The sequence below is a fragment of the Myotis daubentonii genome, chromosome 14, assembly GCF_963259705.1.
Source record: "Myotis daubentonii chromosome 14, mMyoDau2.1, whole genome shotgun sequence".
Lineage (NCBI taxonomy): Eukaryota > Metazoa > Chordata > Mammalia > Chiroptera > Vespertilionidae > Myotis > Myotis daubentonii.
The window spans coordinates 57250609-57277091 of NC_081853.1; the positions used below are offsets into that span (position 1 = coordinate 57250609).

The 26483-nt window shown below is 40.5% G+C and overlaps 1 protein-coding gene and 1 pseudogene across 7 annotated transcripts in view; one reads left to right on the forward strand and one right to left on the reverse strand.

Annotated features, from left to right (window-relative positions):
- The window catches only part of DOCK3 (dedicator of cytokinesis 3), a 176141-nt gene that overhangs the window by 145546 nt on the left and 4112 nt on the right, over nucleotides 1–26483 (reverse strand). The gene's annotated exons all lie outside the window — the stretch shown is intronic.
- On the forward strand, nucleotides 1640–10706 carry LOC132215337 (RWD domain-containing protein 1-like; annotated as a pseudogene).

The window sequence follows — 26483 nt, forward strand, 5'->3', positions numbered from 1 at the left end:
TAAAAACATATCTACACTAATAAAAGAGAAAAATGGCAATTGGCGTACGACGATACCCTTTTCATTGGCTAATCAGGGCTATATGCAAATTAACTGCCAACTAAGATTGGCAGTTAACTGCCAACAAGATGGTGATTAATTTGCATATGTAGGCACAATGCAGGGAGGCAAAAGGGAAAGCAGGAAGAAGCCCCCTGCCACTGACAGTGATCAGAAACCTAGGGGGGAGCTATGATCGGAGAATCAGGCGCCTTTGCTGCCCTGGCCAGTGATAGCAGGAAGTAGGGGTGGAGCCAGTGATGGGAGCTGGGCACGGTCGAAGCTGGCAGTCCCAGGAGCTAGGGACCCCTTGCCTGGGCCTAAAGCGAAGCCCACAATTGCGGGGCCGCTGCAGCTGCGGGTCCCCGCTGCCCAGGCCGGACGCCTAGGCCAGAGGCGTCAGGCCTGGGCAAGGGGCCGATCCTTGCCGGGGTCCAACCCCAGCAGGTCCAGGGGTCCCCAAAGGTGTGGACGGAGTCAGCGAAGAAGGAATGACACGGAGGCAGCCTTCGGGTGATCATCATAGCCAGGTTCCTCTAGCCAGGTTCAGTAGCCAGGTTCTGTCCAGGCTCTCCAGTCAGGTTCAGTGTCCAGGTTCCAGTCAGGTTCTCCTGCCAATCTCTGTAGTCAGGTTCAGTCCAGGATCCCTTGCCATGTTCTCCCGCTAGGCTCTGTCTCTAAGCTCCGAGGCCAGTCCCTCTCCAGGATCCTCCGGCATGCTCTCTCCAGCGAAGTTCTTCTGTCTCTAGGCTCCGTGTAGGTTCTGTCTTCTTGATTCTGTTCTAAGTTCTAAGTTCTAAGTTCTGTGTTCTAACTTCTGTGTCTTGCTGTCTTGTTACATCTGTATTTATACCAGTTGATTCAATCCTATCAATCTCTATTACAAAGGTTAGGGCATTTCTTATCTCCATTCCAGGGAGTAAAGATTATGTAGTTTAAGCATGATTGTTCGTAGTTAAAGGGATTAATTACCCGCCTGGCACTTAGTTGAGGGGTTTTATTCCCTCCCTAACTTCAGGGGAAAATCCCTACCTGGGGATTCAACCTTTCTCGGAGAGGTGACCTTGGTTAAAACACAGCGCCAAGAAGGTGAGCAAACATATTAAGAACCGTATGCCATATATGCCAGGTCCCTTGAAACAGCAAGGATGGACCGGCTCCCGGCAGATCCTGTGATTGGAGGGTGATGGGGGTCAACGCCTGAGGGCTCCCAGTATGTGAGAGGGGGCAGGCTGGGCTGAGGGACACTCCCCCCCGCCCCACACCCAGTGCACGAATTTCGTGCACCGGGCCCCTAGTTAGAAAATAAATAAATAAAAATAAAATATAGTGTAATAGTATGAGATCAGAACAGTGGAATGAAACTAAACCAACAGGTAAAGCTAGTTTCTTTTCTCACTTGGGAAATTGGTAAAATATTTCATCATCTATCATGAGAGAAATATAAGGTAAAAAGTCCTTAAAAATTTATATACAAACTGACATATCAAAAACCACCTTTGCCATCGGCCCTCCACATCTGCAGGTTCTCCATCTGCAGATTCAACCATCCAACCAGGGATCAAAAACATTCCCCTCCGCCCACTCGGGTGGTGCGGCCATGATCCCTGCTGCCGGCCACTGGGTGCCTGGGCGGCCTAAGGGCAGCAGCGAGGACCACAAGGGCAGACAGGGCAAGGAGCGGCATGGCAAGCCGGAGGCGCTGGAGCCATCACCCTGACCCCTTTACAGTATCGCCAGAAAGCCTCCCGTCTTCACTATTACTGCGACACCGGAGGCTAGAGAAAGTGATGAAACTCTCCACACTGCCCTCAGGGTTACATACAGAAAAAAATATCCAGATGACGCCCCCCCTTTGAAAACATTCTCCCAGGAAAACCTAGACCCTGTGTCTCAGGCATTGAAAAGTTATTAGCATTACAGGCCCAAGAAGACCTTGCTATGGTGATGATCTTTACTTTAGTGACAGCTGTGCAAGAAAAATTAAACAAAATAGGAGGCCAAATACAAACTAGGAGAGAAGAAAAGAAAAAAAAACAGAATAAGCCAAAAAGGAATTATTTCATGGCATTCCTGCTACAATTGAGAATTTCTTAAGTTGGAAAGCTAAGTTTGATGCAGAACTCTCGGAATTTTTTTTAAAAAATGAAAGAAAAAAAAGCAGGAAAGAACAAATGAAGTGGGAAGCAGCTATTTGAAACAGATCGGAATCTTGACACATCTGATATGAGCTCTTGGAGGTGCGGGAGGAGTCTGTTCAGGCAATGGAGGAAGTGGAGCTGGAGGTGAGGGTGCTCCAGACCACAACGCTCCTGCTGAGCCCGAGGGACTTCACCCAACGGACCCAGGGGTGGGCAAACTTTTTGACTCGAGGGCCACAATGGGTTCTTAAACTGGACCGGAGGCCGGAACAGAAGCATGGATGGAGTGTTTGTGTGAACTAATATAAATTCAAAGTAAACATCATTACATAAAAGGGTACGGTCTTTTTTTTTTTTTTTTAGTTTTATTCATTTCAAACGGGCCGGATCCGGCCCACGGGCTGTAGTTTGCCCACGGCTGGAAGAACTTTATTATACTTAACTGTTTTACGAAGCATGTTTTACTGATATGTCCCAGTGCCCATTAAGCCTCTTTATAGCTTTGATCTTGTTTAGTTTTCCTGCTTTTCATTCCCAGTTCTCCTATGTCATTTATCAGTTTTTAAATATTTGAATGAGATCTTTGTTTATTTTAAGGTGATTTCTTACAGTTTCTGGCCCAGTTAGCATACAGTAATTTCAGGTCTACTGAAATTCGAAAGACCATGAAGTCATCATTGAATTTAATAAACTGAACCTAAAAGTTCAAATTAAAAAAATTTGCCGAAACCGGTTTGGCTCAGTGGATAGAGCGTCAGCCTGTGGACTGAAAGGTCCCGGGTTCGATTCCGGTCAAGGGCACGTACCTGGGTTGCGGGCACATCCCCAGGAGATGTGCAGGAGGCAGCTGATCGATGTTTCTCTCTCATCGATGTTTCTAACTCTCTATCTCTCTCCCTTCCTCTCTGTAAAAAATCAATAAAATATATTTTAAAAAAAATAAATAAAAAATAAAAAATTCTAAGAAAAATATCCCAAAAAGGTGTGAAATGCAAAACCTGAACATGCCACATGCTAAGCACTACGCTGAATCCACAGGAACTAAGTGATGTGCCGGCATACTCTGCTGTAGTCCATATGCACGTACAGGTTACATGATATCTGTTTTGGGGGGAGAGTCTGAAACCAACCCCCTCGGATAATGAGACAGCTGTACTTAGGTTTTTGGAGAGTCAAGTTTTACATGGATTTTCAACAGCGCAGGGGTCTGCACCCCTAACCTGCGTGTTGTTCAAGGGTCAACTGTATATAAATCAATACATGGAATCAATAAATATACAATAACAACAAAATATCTCATTTATAAGAGCAACCAAAGGAGTAAATATCTAGAAAATATGCAAGATCTGTATAGGGAAAATAAACTTTAAGCCACTACTGAAGGTATATGCAAAAGACTGTGTATTAATATTTGCTTGTACGGTGTACACATATAAAAACGCTGGGTGGCTACATAAGGAACAACTGTGGAAAGAGTAAAGGACTGAGTGGGCAAGGGAAACATCACAGTAGTATGTAGCCATTTATATTTTGGGACTTTTAAGCCATATATTAGCTATTCAAATACAGAGGTGGGCAAAGGTAGGTTTATAATTGTTTGTATGGAAAACAATACAATAACTAATAAATAATAATATAGGAATGAACTGTTAAACATGCACACACTGTAAACCTATTTTTGCCTGTCCCAATATATGAATTAAAAGAAATAGTCAATAAAACCATAATAACTATGTATGGTACCAGGTGGGTATTAGAATGATCAGGAGGATCACTTTGTAAATTATGTAATTGCCTGGCCACCATGCTGTATATCTTAAACTAATATAAAATAATTAGTGGCCTGGTGCATGGATTCGTGCACACTGAAAGGAAATTAATTAGAAGAAATATTGTAATATCGCTATTCGCCCTTTCTTTATAATGGGAGTGTCAGAGATGAAAGAAAATTAGTAAAATGTATATAAAATAATATATAAATTGGTTAATAAACAATAACAGACAATATAAAAACAAAAACATGATGTAAAAACAACAGAAACATGATATAAAAACAAAATCATGATATAAAAACCTTGATAAAAACAATGCCTGATAAATGGATCAAACTTATCCTAGTATCTCCCTGTACACCACATTAAGAGTAAAAACACATTCAGAGTGTTTGACTAATTTCCCTTGTGATGAAGTATCTACAACTTTAACTTTAATGTCACATGCTCTTTGAACTTGAGAGAAAGCAACATATAACTGATCATGTCTGAAAACGGGTTCAGGTAAGAATATTCCTACTCTGTCTAGCGTTTGTCCTTGTGATTTATTAATAGTCATCGCAAATGCTGGCATCACAGGAAACTGTCTTCAAATTAATTTAAATGGAAGGCCAGTGTCAGATGGGGACAAAAATCGTGCATGCAGGGACCATGGCCACACCTCCAGGTGCATGAAAATTCGTGCCCCCGGAGGGGGGGGGATCCCTCAGCCCAGCCTGCACCCAGTCTGGGACCCCTCAAGGGATGTCCACCTGCCAGCTTAGGCTCACTCCCTGGGGGATCGGGCCTAAGCTGGCAGTCAGACATCCCTCTGGCAGCCCTGGAGGCCTGAAAACTGAAGGATGAATCTGAATAAAACAAAAATGGGTGAACAAAAGGAAAAGGGGTAGAGCAGCATGTATGAAGAGCAAAGAGGCAAGAGAAAGCTTAACTCCCTAGGATCTAGAAGATGGTAAATTGGTGGGGAATACAGCTGAAGGGAAGGCGGCTGCAGTTATGTAGTTAGAGACATAAACCGAAGTCAGGGCTCCAAAAAAAACCACCAGAGGCTAGAGAGAACATGCCACGTTTTAAACTACTCAGAGGTTCAATATAGCAGACAAATAACTTGGTGACCAGGAAATGAAACTGTAAAGATAAGCAGAAGCCAGAGTAAAAGGGGCTTTTAAATCATTTTAAGAAATTTGGACTTGACCCTAAGAGAAGCAATGTAAAGGTTTTAAGAAAGTGAGTACTAAGATCGGGTTTTAGTAAAACCACCCAGGAAGTAAGTGTAGAAAAGGGAATAGGGAAGAATATCAAAACTGAATGCAGGTTGAGCAATGAAAAAACGGATGCAGCAATCCAAAGAGGTCAAGGCTGCCTTCTATCCTCAGCTCGAGTTCTTTAGAGGCATTAATACTTGGTGAGTACTGAATACAGACTGGCAAAATTCTAGCTTCAAATGACTGAGATCATTTGTTTAGACCCAGAAAGTGCTAAAGCCAGAACAGGTTGGAGGAAACTGGAGGAGTGCCGGTTCCTAGGCAAGTAGTTAAGGTGCTTGTGAGACATCGAATGGAGAGGCCTGCGACAGTGGGACACATGCAGTAGAACTCAGAATACAGGCCTGAAGTGACGAGTATTATTATCACACTGGAGACAGTAACACTTTCTGTGTGCCACCACCGCATCTAGAACATACCAGAATTAATTGTACCTGAAACACTAAATGTGACCATCAATTCTCGAGGAGTGCTCAATAAGTTCTCCAGGACTTGAAAGTGAACTTCTTTCTGCATAAACTCAAAATAGGCTCCATAACTCATCTCTTGTTCCCATTACTCATACTACAGATGCACGTCACTAAAACATTTAGTCTCTAAAATTTCAGTAGTTTCCCAAAGAATACAAAAAAAAATAATAAATCTTAACCCTTTACTTCAAAATCCCCAACCTCAGGTAAAAATACCTCTGCAGGCAGATGAAGTCCTACTAAAAGATACAGAAAGAACCACAGATGGTTTTTTAAAAAATTATTTCAACCGAACTTCTTACCTTAAGGAATTTGTAAAAGAATAGAAAATTAACCTAAAACAAGCAGAAGAAGAAAATGATAAAGATTAAAACTGAAGTAAATATAATAGTAAAACAAAATAGACAAAACCAAGTTAGTTCTTTGAAAACATCAATAAAATGAACAGACCTTTAGCTAGATTTATGGGGAAAAGGGGAGGGATAGGGAATCCACTTTACTAAAATGAAGAATGAAAGATGGTACCTCGCTACCTACTTTATAAAAATAAAAAGGATTATAATAAGACACTATGAACAACTATACACCAACAACTTAGGTAACATGTAAACTGAACAAATTCCTAGAAAGACACAAATTACTGAAGAAATAGAACATCTAAATATGTCTATAACAAGTACAAAATCAAGTTAATCCCTTTAAAAGTTCCCACAAAGAAAGGCATAAACCGGGGGAGCACAGGACAGATGGCTTCTCTGGAGAATCCTACCAAACCTTCAAAGAGTAATTAACATCCATCTTTCATAAACTCTTGCAAAAAACATGAAAGTAAACAACACTGTCCAACTAATCCTGTAAGACCAGCATTACCCTGATACTAAAATGTGACAAAGACATCACAAGAAAGCTACAAAACAGTATCTTTTCATTAATACAAACAGCAATCCTCAACAAAATGTTACCAAACCAAACACAGCAACTCTTTTTTATAAAAGTCTGATTATACAACATTACCGAGTATCCCAGGAATTGCAACGTTGACTCAGCATATGAAAATCAATATAATGCACAATATTAATAGAAGACTAAAACCACACAATAATCAAAGTGTATACAGAACAACCATTTGACAATATCCAGCATCCTTTTTTTGATAAAAACACTCAACAAACTAAAAATAGAAGTGAATGACCTCAACCTGATAAAGGGCACTTCTGAAAAACTCATCATAAGCTACCATCATAATTATGATGTAAAAGACTGAAGGCTTTCCCCCAAAATCAGAAGCAAGATAAACATTTCCACTATCGCCACTTCTATTTAACACTGTAGTGGAGGTACTAGCCAGGGCAATTCAGCAAAATAATAATAATAATAATAATGCATCATATTGGAATGTAAAACTCTATTGGCAGATGATATGATATTTTATATTGGAAATTCTAGTGAGTGCTCTAAAAAATACTAGAATGAAAAAAAATGTTCAGCAATGTTGAAGACACAGATCAATATGTAAAATCAGCCCAGCCAGGGCACACACCAAGGTTGCAGGTTTGATCCAGTAGGGGATGTGCAGAAGGCAGCCAATCAATTTCTCTCTCATCACTGATGTTTCTATTCCTATCCCTTCCTCTCTGAAATCAATAAAAATATAATTTCAAAAAGAATGAATTTGTACTCCTACTTAACACTATACATCAAATTAATTCAAAATAAATTAAAGACCTAAATGCAAAAGCTACAAAATGCTTAAACAAACGAGTAAATCCTGAAGAGCTTAGATTAGGCATTATTTCTTAGATACAATACCAAAAGCACAAACAACAAAAGAAAAAAATAAGTAAAGCCAGTTTGGCTCAGTGGATAGAGCGTCGGCCTGCAGACTGAAAGGTCCCAGGTTCAATTCCAGTCAAGGGCACATACTCGGGTTGCAGGCTCGATTCCCAGTAGGGGGCGTGCAGGAGGCAGCCAATCAATGATTCTCTCTCATCATTGATGTTTCTATCTGTACCTCTCCCTTCCTCTCTGAAATCAATAACAATACATTTTTTTAAAAAGTGACATACACCATGATCAAGTGGCATTTATTCCAGGATGAAAGGATGGTTCAACATCCATAAACCAATCAATGTGATACACCCCCGTAACAAAATGAAGAACAAAAATATGACCATTTCATTTGACAAAATTCAACATCCATTTATGATTAAAAACTCTCAACATGTGGGTATGGAGGAAACATACATCAACATTATTGAAAAACCACATAGGATTTGTCTACTCCTGAGAGAACCAAGATGGCGGCATAGGTAAACACCGGAGTTAGCTGCCTCGAACAACCACTTCAAAAATACAACTAAAAGACGGAACGGACATCACCCAGAACCACAGGAAAGCTGGCTGAGGGGAAATTCTTTAACTAGAAGGAAAGAGAACAGCATACCGAGACTCAGAGGAGGCGCAGTGCGGAAAATACAAAGGTGCGGAGGTGCGCACGGAGCGGGCTGGTGGCTGAGGGCACGGTTGTCTGTTTCAATTGGGAGGGAGGCTCAGGCCCTGAGCTCCAGTTCTGGGCGAGTCTCTAGGGACCCATACTCAAACGGGAGAAGTGGGACTGTCTGGCATCGGTCGGAACGCGAGGGCAGCTTTCTCTCCGAGCTTTGCAGCGGTTGCTGGGACTCTGAGAGGCAGAGCCTCTGGGATGGGACTGAGAGCAGCCATAACTGCTCCCTCCGCCCGCCCTGTTTGATCCCGTGCGACCCGCCCCACCCAAGCCCTGCACAGAGCCATTTGCCAGATAGCCTCAGGCAAAGGCTAGATTAGCACCTCCCCAGAGGACAGAAGTTTTCCCACTGCAGACACAGCTGACTCTCACAGCCAGTTGGCCTGGAGGTCAAATCCCCCCTACAACAATCAAGGCTTAACTACAGCAAGACTGCGCACAAAGACCAGTAGGGGGTGCACCAAGAAAGCATAAAAAAAATGCGGAGACAAAGAAACAGGACAAAATTGTCAATGGAAGATATAGAGTTCAGAACCACACTTTTAAGGTCTCTCAAGAACTGTCTAGAAGCTGCCGATAAACTTAATGAGATCTACAAGATATCTAATGAGACCCTCGATGTTATGATAAAGAACCAACTAGAAATTAAGCATACACTGACTGAAATAAAGAATACTATACAGACTCCCAACAGCAGACCAGAGGAGCACAAGAATCAAGTCAAAGATTTGAAATGCGAAGAAGCAAAAAACACCCAATTGGAAAAGCAAAATGAAAAAAGAATCTGAAAATATGAAGATAGTGTAAGGAGCCTCTGGGACAGCTTCAAGCGTACCAACATCCGAATTATAGGGGTGCCAGAAGATGAGAAAGACCAAGATATTGAAAACCTATTTGAAGAAATAATGACAGAAAACTTCCCCCACCTGGTGAAAGAAATAGACTTGCAGGTCCAGGAAGCGCAGAGAACCCCAAACAAAAGGAATCCAAAGAGGACCACACCAAGACACATCATAATTAAAATGCCAAGAGCAAAAGACAAAAGAGAATCTTAAAAGCAGCAAGAGAAAGAAACTCAGTTACCTACAAGGGAATACTCATACGACTGTCAGCTGATTTCTCAACAGAAACTTTGCAGGCTAGAAGGGAATGGCAAGAAATATTCAAAGTGATGAATACCAAGAACCTACAACCAAGATTACTTTATCCAGCAAAGCTATCATTCAGAACTGAAGGTCAGATAAAGAGCTTCATAGATAAGGAAAAGCTAAAGGAGTTCATCACCACCAAACCAGTATTATATGAAATGCTGAAAGGTATCCTTTAAGAAGAGGAAGAGGAAGAAAAAGCTAAAGATACAAATTATGAACAACAAACATGCATCTATCAACAAGTGAATCTAAGAATCAAGTGAACAAATAATCTGGTGATCATAATAGAATCAGGGACATAGAAAGGGAATGGACTGACTATTCTTGGGGGGGAAAGGGGTGTGGGAGATGTGGGAAGAGACTGGACAAAAATCGTGCACCTATGGATGAGGACAGTGGGTGGGGAGTGAGGCGGAGGGTAGGGTGGGAACTGGAAGGAGGGGAGTTATGGGGGGGGGGGAAAAGAGGAACAAATGTAATAATCTGAACAATAAAGATTTTAAAAAAATAAAGAATAAAAAAAACACACATAGGACAAACCACATCATACTTAATGGTGAAAAACTGCAAGTTTTTCCTCTAAGAGCGAGAACAGGAAAGAGAAGAATGCCCACTCTCACCACTTTTATTCAACATATACTGGAATTCCCAGCCAGAGTAATAAGGCAAGAAAAAGTTTTTTAAAAAGACATCCAAATCAGAAAGGAAGAAAGGAAGAAGTAAAACTCTATTTGCAAATGTCACAATATCATACATAGAAAACTCTAAACACTCATAAAAAAAAAAAAATTAAAACTAATCAGTAGCCCTAGCTGCTGTGGCTCAGTGGTTAGAGCATTGGCCTGTGCACCAGAGGGTTGTAGGTTTGACTCCTGCCCCCATTCGAGGTGCATATGGGAGGCAATCAATCAATGTGTCTCTCTCACATCTTTCTCTCTCTTTCTCTCACCCCTTCCCCCTTCCCTTCCACTCTCTCTAAAAATCAATAGAAAAAATATCCTCACTCCTTGGGTGAAGATTTAAAAAAACACACAAAACTAATCATCAAATTTAGTAAAGTCATAAGATACAAAATCAACATACAAAAAACAGTTGCATTTTTATACACTTAACTAGAGGCCCAGTGCACGAAATTCATGCACTGGGTGGGGAGGGGGAGGGAGGGGTTCCTCAGCCCAGCCTGCGCCCTCTCACAATCCTGGAGCCCTGTGATCAACCGCCCCACAGAGGGAGGCCCTGCTCACCCGGCTGGGGCTCCGTGATGGATCACCCCTGCAGAAGGAGGCCCAGGCTACGCACCGCAGCACCGCCGGCCGGGTAGCCCGGGCCTCCCTCTTTGGGGCGATGGTGGAGCCCACCGACTGATCGCCCCACCACCAGTAGCCTGGGCATCCCTCTGCAGGGCGATGATGGGGTGATGGCCGGGCCCCCAACCAATCGCATCACACCCATCTTGGCTGGCCTGGCACCAGTGGGTGTCATAGCGTGGTTGTCTGGATGGTCATTGGCTGTTCAGTCGATTTGCATATTACACTTTTATTATTATACACTAGAGGCCCAGTGCACGGATTTGTGCACCTGTGGGGTCCCTCAGCCTGGCCTGTGCCCTCTCACAATCCAGGATCCCTCAGGGGATGTCAGTTTTGGCCTGATCTGGCCTGCAGGAATTGGGCCAAAACTGGCAGTCCGACATCCCCCAAGAAACGTAGTAGTGCGTGAAGCAGCAGGCGGCTGGGGAGGAGCCCGAGCCCAGGCTGGGCGCCACACTGCTCCCACTCATCCTGGCCCCGCTGCACCTGAGCTCGCTGAGTGGCACTCCAGCTGTGGGAGCACACTGACCACCAGGGGGCAGCTCCTGTGTTGAGTGTCTGCTCCCTGGTGGTCAGTGTGTGTCACAGCGACCAGCCAGTCATCTGGTTGCTTAGGCTTTTATATATATAGATAATATCCTGGCCAAAGACAGTAAATTCTTTGGGAGAGATGCAGACAGACGAGTTGAAGGAGCTTTCTTTCCAAGAATTTGAAACCCAGGAGCGCAAGCAGTGCTCAGAGCAATTTTATCACTGTTTTAGGGTACAGATGTCAAAAATCCCAGTTATGAGGGCACTTTTGAGAATTTTTAGTAATAAAGAAAATCGTAAGAGTAGAAAGGAAAAGAGTATTAACACATAACACTAAAGTTTCATTTCAGAACTTGTTTCTGTCATTTAACTAATTGAAATATCAAGTTTAAAAGAAAATGCAGCCCAAGGTAATAATTTCATTTACTTTATGAACTAATAAAATGTAGCTATCATTTCCTCAATCAATAATCTATTTCCAACTTACAATCTCCAAATACCAAAGAGGAAAATACTCTCTCATATGTAACAAAGTTAATAAGGTCATTTATAAAGCAATAATGCCGACTACAACATAATATTTTCTTAGTGAAATTATAAATTCTGATCTCGTGAGGAAAGATAAATGTATTTATTTTACTGAAGAGGCAAATAGAAGATAGTTGAGTGATTTCTTCACAATCATTATAGGTTTTCCATGTTAGGAACAGTATTGCCTAGCACCTCTGGAAATAAGTTCCATTACCCTTTTATCTGGTTTCTCTAAGTCTAAAAGCACTCTTCGGGGCTCCTCAATTTACCTTTCTAAAATACCTTTGTCCCTTGATCAAAATGTTTCAATGACTCCCCACTGCCTACAGAATAAAGGTATATTCCTTACTCTGACATTCAAGGCCCTTCACACTCTCAGCCAAACCTATCTTCCCAATTTTCTCCCAATGTCACAGGATTGGGCTATTAACAGTTCCCCCAAAACACCTTGCACAAGTCTCAAATCCGCACTTCACTGCTTCCTACTGCCTGGATCTCCTCTCATGCTTCCTTTTCACTAACCAAAACCCTGACTCATCAAGCCTCAGTGCTTTCATCCTTAGGAATCTCTCCTGGTGCCCCCAGCTTCTGGCCTCTTACGGCACATTCTACTTCTATTGTACGTTTGACATTTACTATAGCTCTGTGTGCATAGTGTATATGTGCATCAGGTAGTCTTGTCTCCTTACTATTCTGTGTGCCCAGCATGCCTAATCCCCACCCCAGTTGATTCCAACGGGGCTGTCAGACACCCTCAACCACAGGTGGCCATGTGAAATGAATAGACTGAGCCATACTATTCATTCCCTTACATCCTCCCAACAGGAAGTAGCTCTTTCCTATTCTATCATGAGCTGTAAAGATGTAACCCCAGAACTTAAAAGAGGGGTTCCAAACTGCAAACAAGAGTCTAACGCATAGATATGCCAAAATGTAAGGTGAAGACATACAGGTCCTTATGCCGTAAGGCCCTGATCCTAGTCTAACCTGAGGCCAGACCCACTCATGCCTTTCTGGTTACATGAACCAATAAATTCTCCCTTCTTCTTCAGTTTAAGATGGATTTCTATTAATTATAATTAAAAGAGGTCTTCGGATAAACACAAGAACAGGAACATGTTTGTTTCCTCCATTGGATGCTCCACATGGCAAGCATCTGATGAATATTTCTAAACTGATATGTATCTTCCAGTGGCTCTATACAAGATTCAACGATAGGAGAAAAAGCCCTGGACAGGGACTCAGATCTGAATTCAAAACCCAAATAGTCAAACTGTGTGACCTTGAGCAAGCACATTGGTAATCCCATGTGAAAAACCAGAAGGTTCAGTTCTATCTTTATGGTACCTTCTAGGCCTAAAATTCCATGAATATATAATTCTCAGCTAAAAACTGTTGTCAACTGGCACTGTTTCAACTACTATCATCATAAAATAAAACTTCCCAAATCTAATTTTCACAATCCTCTAAATTAAGGGTCTTGAAAGTCGGTAGTACCTTCCTTCTTCCTTCATGTTCCCCAGAACCTTAACCATACCAGATTTTCAATAAATATCTACTGAATCAATAAAAGAATTCAATGAGGTAGCTTAACTTTCCAGTTAGACTTATTTTAACTTCATGTTACTACCTATGTTTTAAATTACCTAAAAAAAAAAAGCAAAAAACAAAACAAAAACGCACACAAAAAAACCTTCTTCCTCTTCCACTCTTGCCAAGAAAATTTAACTTTCCTATCCATCTATGGTCAATATAACAACTATAGTTGATACCATCTTGTCAATCTTCGTGCCATGTAATCTCAGTACCATATTTATACTCTGCCTCTTTCTTAATCATAAAAACATTTTCAATTCTATATTTTTCAGGGCTGAATTGTTCTTCAACCATTTCTATAAATTTATATCTTCATACTGAATCTGTTTGAAATGCTTTCACCAATTTCCAACCATTACAACCGTATGAATTCCTTTCACCCAACACTGGGATTTAACTATAACAGTCTCTATGAAATGAACAATTAGAGAATATCCAACTGGAACATCTCTCAGTGAAAGTGAGAATCACTCCAATGTGTTGACTCAAGATCAGAGTGACTTAAAATAACTTATCTTGATATTCAACTTCTAACTTATTTTCATTTGATCAGGGGATGCTGGGAAGAATCACAAAATAAATATCTCTGGGTGGTGAGATCCGACTAAGTAAAATTTTTTCTTTTTGTTCATCTCTACTTGCTATTTTCCCAACAATAACAACATGTTAACTTGTGTAATTTTCAATTATTATTTAAAATTATATAAAGTTTAGTATCTTGACCTTGAGTATTAACTAATATGGTAAGAAAGAATGAATCAGGATTGAGGAAGAACACAGAACTTCCAGCAAAATGGGGCATGAACACTGCGTGAAAGGAAGAGATGAAATGCCAGATTCATATGATAAATACGTTTATAAACACAAATACAGCAGCGCACGAACAAGTGAAATGGAAACGAATCTTGCTTTGAAAGAAAAAAATGAATCTGAAAAATCTACAGCTAGCATCATACTCAATGGTGAAATACTGAAAGCTTCTCTCTAAATATCAGGAACAAGACAAGGATGCCTGCTTTCACTATTCAACACAGCGCTAGAAGTCCTGCCAGAGCCGTCAGGCAAGGCAAAGAAACAAAAGGCATCCAAATTAGAAAGGCGGAAGGAAGATTATCTCTTCACAGAAGACATGATCTTACATGTAAAAAACTTTAAAGAAGCCATATTCTTCCTCCCCCATCCCCAAGAAAAACCATTAGAACTAATTGAGGAATTCAGCAGTTACTGGATATAAAATTAACATGCAAAAACCAACTGTAGTTCTATACACTAACAATGAATATGAAAAATTAAAAACCATTCCATTAACAGCATCATAAAAATAAAACACTTAGGTATAAATTTAACCAAAAAGATGACAGCCTTGTTCACTGAAAATTACAAGACACTGTTGAAAGAAACTGAAATCATCATCAGAAACCTCATTTAAAGTAGGGAGGCCAGAATGGGGCGCTCTCGTGCCCTGTGTCAATTAAGAAGCACAAGGGAAACTCTTTATAATACCCCTTTCCAACTTCTTTTCGCCCTATAAAATAACTTCCTCTTTTTTGTTTTAGCGGACTTGTACATGACCCACATGATTGCACATGTTCTGGGTTGCAATTCCTTGTTGTTCCTGAGTAAACTCATCGTGCTGGGGAAATATCTGGCTTTTGTTTAAGGTCAACACACTTAGTGGCCAGTACAGGATCCAGAGAAGAGCCCTAATTGCTCCGAGGCTGGTGAGCGAACAGGTGAGGCACCCACCGAGCCCGCTGAGCTCCTGTTTCCTCTCTGACCCTGGAGTGTGAGAGTATGTTTTCTCCTGGATCTGAGCTTCCACTCTGTATTTTGAAACTCTCTGGGCTCCCTCTGTCATGTTTAAGGCTGCGCCTCTTCTGTTGAAGTCCTCCTCTATCTGAGCGCCTGTTTTGGCACTCTGCTTTGGGATCAGGCTGTTTCTTGAGATGCTAGCCTTCATCCCCAGCCGCTTGGAAGCTGGACTGTTTCTACGGAAACGATGCCGGCCTGCAGCCTGGCTCTAGCTTAGCCTGCCGCACCGACACTGTGCTTCACCGCCAACCCGACTTGTTTCGGAGCAGGCTGTTCTGCTGGAACTGTGCTACTCAGCCTGACCTGACTCCTTCAGGATCTCGGTATTTCTCTGAAATTGGCCGTTTCGGCCTTTGGCCTGGCTTCTTCTGGAAGGTCTGTTCTTAAAGTGGGACGCTGGCATTTGGCCTGCAGACTAGTTGGGCCTTTGCGCTAGAGAAAAGCCTCTGAAAAACAGGATCCCACTTCCCTAAATAGTTCAGGGCACCCAGTCGCTCCTCGTGTAATTTCTAACTAAATGGGCTGCTATGACTAAAGTAATTTAGAATATCCATGGCCATTATGAACTTGTTTTCTTAAAACCAAACTGGTCAACCACAGCTCTGAAATGGGTGGAACACATATTTCAATTGGTATTTCAAGGCTTCCAAACTTTACTATGAGTCTAAAATCGCCTCTTTACAAAATAAAGTGTTTAGATTAACTGAGGCAAATAAGCACTTTAAGAAAAAAAAAAGAAAAAAATGGCTTCCAAAGCCTCACATTCCTCTCCCTCAGCTTCTTTGTCGCCTCCCCCTCCCCCTCCCCCTCCCCCTCAGAACCTTTCCGCACTCCCTCCTCATCTGAGCTCTTCAGGACCTGTCCCTCTAAAGTTAAGCCTCTGAGGATCCTAATAAACCCCAAGTTTATTACATTCCCTGGACTAAGGCCAAATTGCATCCATAGTTATACAGCTTCCTAAAGTACCTGAAAATCCTCCTAGATTTGGTGAGGAATGTAATAGTTATTCAAACTTATCAGCCTGGTTGCTCTGACTTATATCAGCTAGTTCATATGCTTGACAGTGAAGGTCAGGCTCGGCACTGAATGAAACTTGCTCGATGGGAACATCCTGAAAGGAATTTAGAAAAACAAAACCTTAACTTTTGGCAAAATGCTAGAACACTCACTGGAGACCTCCACCAAGCAGGTACAGTAGACTTTCCTAAGCTGTTGATTGGGGAAATGCAGGCCTGCTCCAAAACACCTGACGAAACTGTTCCTGATTATTATAACCGTCCTCCGACTATTTTCAAAGAAAATTCCAATCTTCCTTCAGATGCTGACTCCACCCGAGCAGCCTTTAACTCTATATGCTTATTAACAGGCTGACCCGAGATTTCTTTTTTTTTTTTTTTTTAGTTGAAATGATGAGGATAGAATGGGAGACCATGTCCACTCTAGATTTAGTTAATTTAGCAAATGAACTTGCTCCCAACCTTGATGAATCACCTAGAACAGTGATGGCGAACCTTTTGAGCTCGGCGTGTCAGCATTTTGAAAAACCCTAACTTAACTCTGGTGCCGTGTCACATATAGAAATTTTTTGATATTTGCAACCATAGTAAAAAAAAAGATTTATATTTCTGATATTTATTTTATATTTTTAAATGCCATTTAACAACGAAAAATCAACCAAAAAAATGAGTTGACATGCGTGTTATAGGTTCGCCATCACTGACCTAGAAGAATGCTAACGTTCTTAATTCTCAGTCCTGGCAAATGAAGGCCCCTATGCAAAACGAAAACCTCCTATCTTCTGCCATTATTGCAGAGTCAGGACATTGGAAAAAAGATTGTCATAATTTAAACACTTCAGACACCTTCAGTCTTTGAACCAACGCTTCCCATGTCCTCCTAACTCCCAATGATGGGGCCGCAAGAAGCTACAGGGGCTTTTCCCAAACTTCCCTCTTAATCCACTTGGAGAAAGCACACTCTGATGGGAAGTGAGTCTCTCCGTGTCCTTGCTGACACTGGAGCCACACTCTTGATGCTCAGCCCCACCGCGGAGCGCTAGAACAGTTGCTAGTGGGATCACTAAGAAGCTGCAGGCTCCTGTCTCTGAACCTATTCCTCTGAGGAATACCCACCCTTTTCTTTGTTCCTCTGCTCCTCCTCATTTATTAGGCCGAGTCTTCTTAGAAAAGCATCATGCTGGAATTTCTTTCTCCCAAAAAGGGGAAATAATTCTATAATTTGACACTAACCATCAAAATGGCCAATCAAGTGAACTAAATGACTCTTCAACATCTTTTCTTTGCTCCATTTCTGACGGCACTATAGCTGAATCTGGGAACACTGATCACTTGTCCCTATTGGACAAGCTGCCATCCTCTTTATGGGAAAAATCTTCACCTAATATTGGCAGAATCCATAGTATACTTCCTATCAAGATTCAAATACATCTCTCAAAAATCCGGGCCCAGCCAGTGTGGCTCAGTGGTTGAGCATAGACGTATAAACCAGGAGATCACTTTTTGAATCCCAGTCAGGGCACATGTCCTGGTTGCAGGCTCAATCCCCAGTAGGGTGCGTGCAAGAGGCAGCCAATCAATGATTCTCTCTCTTTCCTCTCCCTTCCTCTCTGAAATCAATAAAAAAAAAAAATATATATATATATATATATATATATATATATATATATATATATATACACATATATATATACACACACATATATATACACACACACATATTATATAATTTTGATATGACACAGAAAATTCACAGTGATTCCTTTAAATGAAAAGGTATGTATAGGAGAAAAACATAGCACACTACCTGTGGTTTTAGGCATCCATTGGTTGTCTTGGAGCATATCCCTCAAGGATAAGAGGGAGACTACTGTAAATGAGACTTTATCAAAACGTAAAAATTTTATGTATCAAAGAACACTAAAACAGAGTGCAATGGGAGAAAACATTGGAAAACCATGTAACACAAGAAATTATGTTAATATATAAGAACTACAATTTAAGGACACAAAATATTAAAAATGGGCAAAGTATTTGAATAGACACTTCTCCACAGAAGATATACAAATGGCAAATAAGTACATGAAAAGATGCTCAACATCACTAATTATTAGGAAAATGCAAATCAAAACCACAATGAGATCACTTCACATCCATTTGGATGGCTATTACAAGCACTTAAAAAAAACACAGAAACTAAGTATTGGCAAGGATATAGAAAAATTGAAATTATTTTGCATGACTGGTGGGAATGTAAAATGGTGCAGGCATTTCATTGCAAAAAAAATAGATAAAACTAAAATGGTACAGGCACTGTGGAAACCAAAAAAAACTAAGCATAGAATTACCATGTGATAATTCTATTTCTAGGTATATACCCAAAGGATTTGAAAACAGGAGTCTAATTCTAGATATTACTCAAGAGAATGGAAAATACGGACACAGACACTTACATACCAATGTTCATAGTAGCTTTATTCACGAGTCAAAAGGTGGAAACACCTAAGTGTACATCAAAGGATGAATGGATAAACAAATGTGATAGATACACTACAATGGAATATTTACTCATAAAAAGAAATTTAAATTCTAATATGTACTACAATATGAATAAACCTTCAAAACATTGTGCTGAGTAACATAAACCAGAAACAAAAGGACACATATGGTATGATCCCACTTATATGAAGTATATGGAATAGTCAAATTTATAGAGACAGAAAGCAGAATAGAGGTTACCAGGGGCTGGAGGGAGAGATAGAGTGGGATGATAAAAATGTTCTGGAAATAAATAGTAGTTTTGGTTCTATAACAATTTGAATGTACTTAATTAATGCCAGTGAATTGTACACTTAAATATGGGTAAAATGTACATTTTATAATAAAAATAAGTTTTAAATATTGAGGTGAAGAATTAACCAATTAAAACAGATCACATACACAACACAGAAATCTGCTACGGCTTCTGGGAAAGCAAATGGACAAAAACATAAGTGCTTTGCGGAACAACACAGTTCTATACACTGTCTCATTAGAGCTTAAATATTTCAGTATGTCTAAATGCATCAAAAGGTGTTTTTTTCCCAAAAGATTCCCTCCCTACATCCTTAGTGCTAAATGCACCCCTAAGTGCTTCCTCCCTTTCCCACACCAGAAAGTACACAAACCCCCTCCTTCCTGGCTTTCCTGGTGACAAGATGGTGCAGCACCAGATGTCATGTCTCCAGGCCCCCACCCAGAAAGGACGCTGCCCTCTGCACACAACTCTCCTCAGACTGTCACTCCCAGACACCGCCTCTGTCCCAGAACAGGCATCGCCACAGAGCGGAGCCTCGACCATGAGTCAGGAAGTTCTTTCAACAGCGGAGCCTATCACAAAGGCTCTGCATCTCACTTCAGAGGGGAGGGAAGGAGCCACACAGCTGATGATCCCGCTTCCCCTGGACAAGTTCAGTTGAGGTCTAGCTTGTAAATGTGTGGCTGGGAGAGAAGCAAACAGAAGTGCGTGGCTGGCCAATGGGGAAAAGGAAAGGGTGATGTTTGCAGGAGCTACAGAGAAAGAAATGGACAGAGGCGGGGAGAATACACCCACAGTGCGTCAGTCCCCCAACTCCCTGAGCATCACAGTCAAATTAGAACAGGAACAAACAAGAGACCCACCAACTGGAATGAGTGATTTTCCAAGGGATTTCCCTGCGGACGCAAACAAATAGCCCTGTATTAGCGTCCTCATCACTTGTTAGGTTTAACAGTATCAAGTCATCAGAAGGTTCAATTAACCAATGCTGCCCAAGAAGTTGAACTGGTAGAAGGGGACACTGTATTTCTGAATACTTGGGGATTTATTCCGCTCAAGCATGTATTGGTTTTGAATTTTTTGAAAACGCAAACCTGTGGAGGACTACTCTATGTTGACAGGGGTGAGAAAAACAAGCACCCTCCCTGTCCTGGCAATAATTAACTGCAGACAACCAACTGCTCCAAAGTAGGAGGTTAAATTATAGTGCATCCATTCTGTGAACAGCAGTCATTAAAACAATGAACATTCAAGACATAAAAAAGTGTTCACCGTATAATAGATTTAAATAAAAGATTATAAGACAGCATAGTTCTAAATTTATTTTAAATGCCTACTTAAATATATGTACAAAAAGAGACTGTAAATATATACTAGTATGTTGAGAAGGGTCGTTTTCTGGGTAACAGAAATAAGATACACCTTACTTCCTTTCTGTGTATTTTTCTATATTTACCAACATTTCTATAATGAATTTGTATCTTATGTAATCAGAGGGAAAATGTTACACAGGAAAGGGAATTCACAACACAGGGAAGTATAGAATATATTATATTTTAGAGAAAAGTCCAACAAAAAAATAAGAATCTTCTCTCTGTGCTTCTAAAGGTTTAACCTTGAGCTCTCTGGAAAAGTCACTCAACCAAAACACAGCTTCCCCAAAGATGTCAAATGAAAGAGGAACTGCCGGGTAAGTTCAAATTGCACCCCTATTATCTGCTGCAAGATTTCTGAATCATTATTGTGATAACTGTGGCATTCCAGGTGAAATGGATTCATATTGGACTCCTAAGCCTCCCACCCAAAATCAGTCATCTGAACTCAGCAATAAACCTTCCTAACAAGCTCAAGAAAGAGAAAAACCAAGGGGGGGGGGGGGGCAGTCTACTCATTACGTCACAAATTGTTAACAACCAAACATTACATTTACAGCCTGCCTTTTAGAATACTATCAGGAATAACAAAGCCAAATGAAACTCTTCACGAGGTTGAACTCCTCATTAAGTATCTGTTGATCACTCACTATGTGACAGGTCCTAGGGTGACAAACACATGAAGACCAAGTTCCTCATCCTGGAGCCGCTCAGTCCCCTGAGGCAGGGATGCAATTAAGCCTGATCTGAAAGGCAAGGCCACACCGGAAGCTGGTCCAATTGCTGTAGGTGCAAGCAGCAGAGCTTATCATACAGGGCAGAACTGGGGAGGCATCAAAGACATGGCATTTGAGCTTTTCGATGGGCATTCTCCAGGCACAGAAAGGCAGTCACTGCATTCCTGTCATAACCACCTGAGCAAAGCAACAAAGGTAGGAACGTTCTAGGCCTGTCTGGAAAGGGGCGAGCTGTCCAGCCTATCTACAGCGTAGGGAATGTGGAGAAAATGTCAGAAACAAAACTCAAGAAACGTTTGGTGCCACCCTTCCTCCTATACAGGCAAATGAAAATGGACTTAACATCCTTTCGATGTTTGCTCCCCACACTTACAAGGCCACACAGACCTCTTAGAAGCATCTTTCCTCCTTGGCTGTAGATCATGGTCTGTCAAAGCCCACCCTAACCCCAAACACTATCAGGTTCACCAAGGTGGCCCAGTTGCCACTGTTAGGAAATGTTCAATAGTTATCCAGATAATTTGCATTCAAAGCAAAATCTACTTGTTTATAAACTGGACACTTTCCTCTAGATAATAAAACTTCTGATTCTGTTCAACATTTTTATCAGCCACTTGAAAAAGACAGGTTTGTCAATTATGTAGATAAGGGTTCAAAGAAAAGACAGTGCTATGCAGGATCACAAACTCAAGCTCAGAAAGACTGGAGAGGTTATACTGATGAGCCAAACGCACCCAGCCCTTCCCCAATTTAGGACCAACAGGGCAAGCCAAATATGCTCACCTCAATAAAATGTAATGGAAATAAATGTAATATCTCTTTTAAATGAAACAGATTATTTATGCTTATTATATTTATGCTTAATAGCAGTTGTATAAGTTCAGGATAGAGGAGATCTAGCTTAACTTCAGTTCATATGAAATAAAACCTAGAGTTTAGTTGCTATGAATTCAATATAAGTAATTAGTGTGAAATAGCAACCTCAAAAGTCACCAAAAATCAGGCTCTGTGCCACATTCACAAAAAATGTCCAATTCAATGCTACAAATATGTGTATAAAACCTTCTACATCCCTGGTATAGAGCTATGTCTGTCAATAATACAAATATAACAAAATTCGTAGTTCTAAGAGTTATATAGCCTAAAGCAGTGGTTTTTTAACCATAAAATCAATGGAGTTGCCACCAATATTTTTTAATGAAATAGAAATGAATGGAAAAATATTAGAGTACACTGTACAAAGTATACAGTAAGTACATCATGAAACTTTTAACCTCATATATGTGGATGTATGTCTGTATATACATACACACATAAGAGATCATTTTAAATATATTTCTTATTGTAGATCAGTCAAAAGTTGTAAAGATATTAGTCTAATGAAACAGGATTCAACATACCACTGTTAGGTACAAAGTATCATAGAATATCCTATATAATAAAAGGCTAATATGCAAATTGTCTCCTCGACCAGTAGTTCGACCAGGGGGCGGGACTGGCTGGCTAACCTCACACATCCCCTCCCCCCACTTCCCGGCCCAGCCCCATCACCCAGATTGGGCCAGGCCGGCCAGACCCCATCCATGTACGAATTCGTGCACCGGGTCTCTAGTAGAAGTATGAAATCTCTTTGGTTGGAGAAAGAGAGAGGTAGGGTCAAGGGTCTAGAAAAAGATTTACAAAAATAACGTTATATGAAGGGAGCCTTTACAGATAGAAAACAATCTGAGAGATGAAGACAGGGAAAAGCACCCCATGTAGAAGGAATAATATGAATAAAGATATAATGCAACGAACAACAAGAGGTTTTTAAGAGATGGCAAATGTCCTGGCACATGGCAGCATTGGTATAATTAAGTCAAGACAGAGGGAAAGTTCAGTTTGGCTGAAGTGAAAAGTACAAGTAGGTCAGCAGATGAGGCTGAAGAGGCAAATCTGAGCTGTAATATGCAAGTGCTGGGTATAGTAAACACTTGATGAATGTTAGCTATGTCAACTAGCCTTACTTAGTTCTGGAGCCTTAAACCTTAACCTGAAGATCCCCAATTCTAAAATTTTATGAATTACTAAAGGACGATTTAAGCAAATAATTTATATGTGGGAACAGAACACAAACTTGTAAGGAATGACAGGGTGTCTATTCTATTCAGTCAAGAAGAATGTTCTAATCACAGCTATCTAACCATAAAATTGACTGTCCCAAAAAGTGGGGGGCACTGTGACTAGATGTATTTGAATAAAGGCCACATGCACATATGTTTGAAGGATGATACTAAGTCTACAATAGAAAGCTCTGCATATATCATACACTAATTCCTCCATCAATTTTGGTTCTCACTCATCCATCTGTAAGATCTCATGAATGAATCTGAAGAAAGAAATAGATGTAAGCAGGAGGCTGGCATTATATTCCACTGTAGATAAGAAAGCAGAAAGCTCCTGAATGACATTTCCCAACATGGTAATTATCTTTACTAGTGATATAGCAAATCAAATGCAAGTACCTGGGCCACAGCTGAAATAATTTGGTAATGTATTTTATGAAATTTTTAAGTTCCCAGAGCCTTTATGTGAAAAAAAAATCTTGCTTTTCCACACAAAATATGTCAAGAGGGGTTATGCAAGTCTTAAGAGTATAATCATAAACATGATTTTTATTACAGTAAAAGCATAACATTGGAATTAAAGCCCTAATATAGCATATCCAATAATGCTTACACATTGGGAGTAATTTCAGATCAAATGAAATGTCTTTATAATCAAGAATAAAGACACAAGAATTCAAAAAATATTCAAAATACAAACTATTAAAAATTAAAATTCAGCACCAATGTAAAAATATGGTATGAGTATAAAGCACTTTCAACCTCAATGACCTTTTTTTTTTGAGACCATCATACTTCAGAATGTGTCTAAAAATGCTAGATAGAAAATGGTCTCATGTATACAATTTAACGTTTCTAAAGCACATGCTCTTAAAAGAATGCATGATAAAATGAACTGTAACATTTGAATAGTCTATAGAATATTGCTGCATACTGCCTTTTCTATTAAAAATGTTGATCATTTCCAGTTGATCATTTCCTGTTTGCTTTATGGGATGACAGATCAAAACAAAGACCTCTTGGTTTGGGAAGGCACTCAATAAATGTTTGCTAAATTCAACTTCTTTCCTCCCGACAAACAATGTCTTTAAAAGAGGCTATAGCACCCAACATATTCCTCAGGGCTGTTTAAAAAAACTCACCTTCTGACATGTCATGCCCTGAATCTGTACTCACTATCAATGTAAATCATTCCATTCAAGAACAGAATACTAAATACTATACAGACTTTAAAAAATGTTTAATATAGAAATAAAATTCCTTAAGTATAACTATCCAACTTATTGAAAAGTCTGTAGAAAATACTTTATCTTTCACACATACACAATATTAAAAATCTCCTTTCAAAGGCAACCCCATGCAGTAAGAGAAACTGGCTCAGAATCCCAAAGTCCGAAGTTCAAATCTCAACTCAGGACTTGCTTGCTTAAGTATCTTAGATCACAGTCACTTAACTTCTCTCTGCTAAAGTTTCTCTGTCATCTGTTTAAAAAAGAGGGGCGAGTGATAGTACGGCGTGAGGCTCCAGGCGAATCATGCTGTGGAAGTTCCCTGTAAACACTGCATCATAACACATCAAGCACAGCCTCACTTTTCAGAACATTAAGTCCTGGGTATGACATTCCCCTTCTGTGGGTGCCTTTCCCTGGAGAGGTCTGGGGCCCTGCAGAGGCCTCAGAGGACGGGGTGCCCCGCGGAGCAAGTAACTAAAGAGCCCGCTACACGGTTCACCAAGCTGTAGCCCGTTTACCAACAGATTTAGTGACATTTTGTAACCACTGGTTCTTTCAGTTCCCACAGAAACTTTATTAAGTTGAATTCCTTGTAAAGACTCAAAGCTTTTAAAATAAATAAATAAAACAAAACCACATTGGGGGGTGGGGGGTTCCCCTATCTGCAGAAAAGAAAGCAAAAGGAAATCAGGTAAAAGGAAATATGCATTACTTTTTAAATTCGAAAACATAAACGTGACATCACAAAACTAAAATATAAGGTATTCTGGTTGGTAATGAGAACAAATTTTCAAGGTCTACTAAGTGGGGATTAGGAAAGAATAAGCAACAAATGCCCTGAATTATTTAAAAATTTGCCTCATGAAGCAGAAAAAGATGACCTTCTGAAGCAGTTTCCACTGCTAAGATGCCAATCTAATGTGTATGTATTCAACCTGTACTGCTATTCTACCTGAGGAGTTTAAGGACAAATGCTGTTTTCTCTGTCATTGGTGTTTGCTGCTGCGGTTAGAGGATAGGAAAAGTATTGGAAAAGTATTTTTTGGTCTTTGGTTTCCGTATTTGGTAGTATGGATGCAATCAATATAGGAAAAGACAGACGTTTCACAAAAATAGCTGGATTTTTCTCACCTCATGCACTTTAGAGCAGCTTCTCGGAAAGGTAACATAAAAAGAAGGATGGGTAGGGGAGGCCAGGGGATTGTCAAGGGCGGGGGGAAAAAAGGGACACATATGTAATACCCTTTGTAAGACTGTAAGCAATAAAATAAAATAAAAAAATAAAAATAAATAAAAATCTAAAAAAAAAGGAAGGATGCACGGCTTCCCAAGCCCCCGAGGCCACGGGAAGGAGAGCAGACCCTTCTAGAAGGAAAGAGACATGAGGACTCAGACTGTGGAACAAAGGGCTCAGTACAGAACAGCCTCTGTAATGCTAGAAAAGAACAGCATGAGAGTCAAAAATATCACCAAATATTGCCCGGTGGCAAGAAGAAACGTAAGGGTATTGAATAGTCAATTGTTGAAGGACAAAAAAGGACAAACGGCCCTGAGAGGCGGTTTCTTTCCTGTCTGAGGAAGGTGACAGCAGCACTGCACTAGGCACCTACATGGTGTGACCTGAGTGAGAATCCTGGGCACACTGACTGCCTGACTTTTTTGATCCTCAAAAAAGGGCAGGTTCCTCCCCTCCCTCTAAAGCAGTGGTTCTCAACCTTGGCTGCACATTAGAATCACCTGGGAAATCTTTTTAAAATCCTGATTTCTGGGCCTCATCCTCTGGAAATTCTGCTTCTTTGTTATGGGGTGGGGCCACAACACTCATAACAAAGAAAACAGAATTTCCAGAGGATGAGGCCCAGAAATCAGGATTTTAAAAAGATTCCCTGGTGATTCTAATGTGCAGCCAAGGTTGAGAACCACTGCTCTAAAGTCAACCAGAAAATTTAACTGCAAGGGAAGCTCAGATATCACCTTGTCCAAAGTTAATATATCAACTAATTTTAAAATGTTATAAGCTGTACATAATCTGTAAATTATTAAAAGGCAGTAAAATATTACTACAGGATCTCAAAAATCTTACCAATGTCAAATCTTACCAG